General features: G+C 35.2%; 1 protein-coding gene across 1 annotated transcript in view; it reads left to right on the top strand.

The window, feature by feature from the left end:
* LOC113825140 (mucin-1) overlaps nucleotides 1–5000 on the top strand; it is a gene marked incomplete at its 3' end in the record, with an annotated part of 65236 nt that overhangs the window by 42736 nt on the left and 17500 nt on the right.

Raw genomic sequence — 5000 nt, 5'->3', positions numbered from 1 at the left:
GTCTGCGTTTTATAGGTAACGAATAAAGGGACTGTTTGCTGGTAAAGGGGAATATTTGCACGGGGAAAACGAGGTCTTAATTAATGCTATGCAGATGACTAACTCGTTCGGTCAAGGATTACAATTAATTAGCTTTGATTTTCATGCAAAGATTATTAAGAATTTTAATGTAGATGAATCGTTTTACGATATTTCTTTCATGTCGGAACACCAGATTTTATGCTTCGTGGCAAAGCTTTATTGTAATATAAATCACATGATAGTAAAGAACATTAATTGGTATGTGTGTGTGTGTGTGTAGGAACCAACTTACCTAGATAGAGAGATAGAGATAGATAGAGATAGAGAGATAGGGATAGAGAGAGAGATAGAGAGGTAGAGATAGAGAGACAGAGAGAGAGAGAGAAAGGGAGAAGGAGATGAGGGAGCGAATGAAGGGAGGGAGGGGGAGGGGAAGAGAGAATAAAAAAGGGGGAGGGAGAAAGAAAGAATAGAGGGGGAGAAGTTGGATTAGGCTCCGCGATAGTGTTATATTGCCTAAACATCACATTATCTATCACATACTGCCCGTTCTTACTGGAATCATCAAGGTTTCCATTGTAAAGCATTTCCTATCTTTACATTTCGATATGAAGATGATTGCGATGATAAAATGCCGCAGGCTGTAATTCTAATGTACCAGTCAGTGTGAAGATATCATGACTGTTGAGTTTAGGAGTCACGACGGAAGAAAATGCCGATTTCTCACATTATATTATTAGGCACTTTCATTATTGATCAAATATCTTTTTTATGGGACGGTTCAACCGGCCTTGCATACGCCTGCGTCCAAGCGTGCGCCTGGGCCAGATCGTAGCATTCAGGTGCGAAATCTGGGAACTGAGGGGAGCCAGAGATAACCAGACGCAGCCCGTTTTTCGCCCGGGGATTCATCAGGTTTTCCAGGATACAAATAAAGGCTGTTGTCTCAAATATCGTTAGAAATATCATAAATATCTTCAAGCTGTTATAATGCTATTGGAAGTTTTATTACGCTATTTATATTATTTGTGGTGTATCAGGTATCAGAAAATGATTCATTATACAAAATGTGTGATTATTTATATATAGATAAACATAATAAATACATAAGTACATAAATACATATCAATAAACATATAAGCATATGTATGAATAAATATATGAATACACATATAAATATATATATGAATATATATGTAATATATATATATATATATATATATATATCAATGAACAAAAAACAATATATGTGTGTATACATATATATATATATATATATATATATATATATATATATATATATATATATACATGTGTGTGTGTGTGTGTGTGTGTGTGTGTGTGTGTGTGTGTGTGTGTGTGTGTGTGTGTGTGTGTGTGTGTGTGTGTGTGTGTGTGTGTGAGTGTGTGTGTGTGTGTAATATATGTTCATAGATATGTATACACATTTATATGTATGTTGACTTTCGGACACAGGACACTGGCACACAGGTGGTAGGTCGTTTCTGGTTGGAAGGTTTCATTGTGGGAGGGTAGGAGCAGATAGGTGAAGGGGGCAATCATGGGACGCCTTGGCGGTAGAGGAGAGAGGTGACAGGGTAGAGGAGGATGGGCCGAGAATTTGGGGTAGCGAACAAAAGTAGAGTAATTTGAGCAATATTACCCATATTACATGTTCAGTAGGTGGGATGAATATTAACTTATACGGATGAAGTAATTCCTGGCAAATCAAGGTCTTATTTAATTGTGATATAACTAATTACACATGTTCAATACGTGCAGAACTATGCCCTCCCTTCCCACCCTACTCCATGGTATAATTACGTCCAGTCACATTGACAGACGAAGAGAGATCTTGGCAGGAATGACTGCTACACCTTCCACATCATCACTAATATGTCTGTACCGCAGAATACACTGCATCACCAGTTTATTTTAAATGACTGCAGTCTACACCGTCACACAGCCAGACTAACAAGTGCAATTTGGAATGGTGGGGAAATATATATATATATATATATATATATATATATATATATATATATATATATATATATATATATATATATATATATATATATACACGCACACACATATGTATAAATAAAATCTCGTTTTAAGGGTGCAATTTCATAGCTGATTTTATTATTCATTTCGATGATTTCTTCTCATTCCTCAGCCTTTCACACCTCATGTCGGCAGACTCGGCACTGGAAGGTTTACAGTACTCAATTTATTGTATTTGTATAGGTGAGAAATATGCTGACAGTTATTTCAAGCAGAATATATATATATATATATATATATATATATATATATATATATATATATATATATATATATATATATATATATATATATATATATGTTTGAATTTCCAAGGCATAGCTTTTATTGCATATTCCGTAAGACAAGAAAAAAAGACATCATACATGTTACTTCTAAAATTCAAATTCGAGGAGTTTGGGTAGCCACAATGTTCTCCCTTTCTTCTTAAGTAGAAGAACTAGTCTTTTAAGCCATAGTTGCTTGTTTAGTAATCTTTAATGACACTTACTTGGTTGTTAAGGACGTTCTTTTATTTACTTATATAGTTCACTCTAGGTATGAGAGAGAGAGAGAGAGAGAGAGAGAGAGAGAGAGAGAGAGAAAGAGAGAGAGAGAGAGGGGGGGGGGGGAGGGGGGAGAAAGAGATACATGAGATTTGATGTTTTTAAGTGTAATATTTTACAAACATGGATATCGACCTGGAATATGCTTAATAAACAATCGTCCTTAACGCTATCTATGACAACCTCTCTGCTATTTCTAACCAAATTATCTCTGTAAATCTTGATATTTAAGGGATCACTCTATGTAACCCGAGTTCCCAATCCGGACTTTTTACAAATCGCCAGCATAAATAACCCATCAAACAATTGGGTAATGTGCTTTTCATAAATTCCATAAGGAAGCCTCTCATAGACTATAAATCAGATAAGAAAACATTACGATTTACATCTACACCTAATATAACATTCGATTCGGATTTTACCTTCTTAAAATAATGACTCCCCTCACGGAAACCTGTCAACCAGAAACGACCCAGCACCTGTGTGTGTGGGCTGTGTTATGTGTCCACAACTGTACTTGTATATAATATGCATGTACAGGTATACAGAAAATATCTCCAGAGAATCATGCTAAACATTCTGACAGCAGCAACGATGTTTATATATATATATATATATATATATATATATATATATATATATATATATATATATATATATATGTGTGTGTGTGTGTGTGTGTGTGTGTGTGTGTGTGTGTGTGTGTGTGTGTGTGTGTGTGTGTGTGTAGTTAACGCAACGAAACTGTTGGTATCCTTGATTTTCGAACTACTTTTGGGTATGTGTGGCTTATCTGAATATTGTAATTCACAATCGATCCCTTACGGGAATTATATCATCATCTCACAGGGAATCCATATGAATTTCGGAACGACTATTCGAGACATGAATCAGAAAGAGACAAATTCAAACCACAAATACCAACCGTTTCGTAATATATGATTCTATTCGCTACTGAATGTTTCGACACGATAGTTTTCTGTATAGTTGCATACACGCGCGCGCACGCACACACACACACACACACACACACACACACACACACACACACACACACACACACACACACACACACACACACACACTTGTAAGTACTTATAAATACAATCGAGTTTTTTATGTTTGTATATATGCATATGCATGTAGTTATACAAATCAGTCCATACGGCGTTATATATACACATACATTTATATGAACACAACAAAATCATCACTGTCATTACAACTTTACTAAAAGGAGTGATAATTACACCCACAGACAAATAATCAATTTGTAAGTTTAAGTTTTACTGTAATGACTGGATATTGTACTAGTTGCTTCTGTTTGTACTTAGCAGAAATGTTAGTCTCTCTTATAGAAATTAGCATTCTTTAAGATATAAAATAATAATTTAATATCTGATTTGTTTTACGAATAATTAGTTATCATACAAACATCAGGCGAGCAGCAAAATCATTTCAAATAAATGAAAAATGTTAATACAAACGATGGTCTGCAGCAATTGCCTCTGTCAGCTATCTTCCGCAATGTGAAAATTCAAAAGATGCAAGAAAAGATAAAAACAGCACTCCATGTTCTTAATTTGTCTTAATTTCTCTCAAAAAACAAAAGCCATAATACATGAAGTACGGCGAAATAAGAAAGACTGTCCTTGCACTCCATGCTGCCGCATATTCAAAGCGGAGATTTGCTCTGACTGGTGCGGAGTTTCTTTCCCCAGTTGAAACACTACGCTTAGCTTGGCGGCCGAAAATAGCTATGGGCCCGGGCCTAGAGAAGGACAGTTTAACCTAACTTTTACTGAATGAAGGCTAAGTCAGTCGATTAATAGTATGCAAACTCTTCCCGCTTCTGGAATAGTCCTATCTCTAACGGTTTTAGAGCCTACATTTTGTAATTTGAATCACTCCTTCACCAATAAAATTTAATCACAGACAAGATTCAAAAACCCAAGTTCAAGGATCAATAATGAGAGTACATTTTTATCAAGTCGTGCCCATTTCCATCGTGTTTTTTCTCATCCTCTTCAGTATTCAGTTTGTAAACGTAACAAAAAAGTTTTTTCTCGCCTTTTTGTTATTTACAAGCTAAACCCATAAAAAATCGTTTTGTCTTGTTGCTATATCAAAGCCATGGGATGTGTTGATAAAGCCAATTAGCCGTTTATCTTGGTGAATTTTAATAGGCAAATCGACTGTTGTAATTTAATTATATTTAAGAAGAATACTCGCGTAAGCTACATCTGCATTTCTGGTTTCACCTTTTCGTGGATAAAAATGATCCCTTAGTTTTAAGGGGATTCCAATTAAGTTCAATCATATCCTGTGCTTTCTATATAATGCATCACCATTTAGTGAAGGAAAGGA

The sequence above is a fragment of the Penaeus vannamei genome, chromosome 13, assembly GCF_042767895.1.
Source record: "Penaeus vannamei isolate JL-2024 chromosome 13, ASM4276789v1, whole genome shotgun sequence".
NCBI classification, from domain to species: Eukaryota; Metazoa; Arthropoda; class Malacostraca; order Decapoda; family Penaeidae; genus Penaeus; species Penaeus vannamei.
The sequence above is the reverse complement of the archived record's forward strand: the minus strand, read 5'-3'. Positions and strand labels throughout refer to the sequence as shown.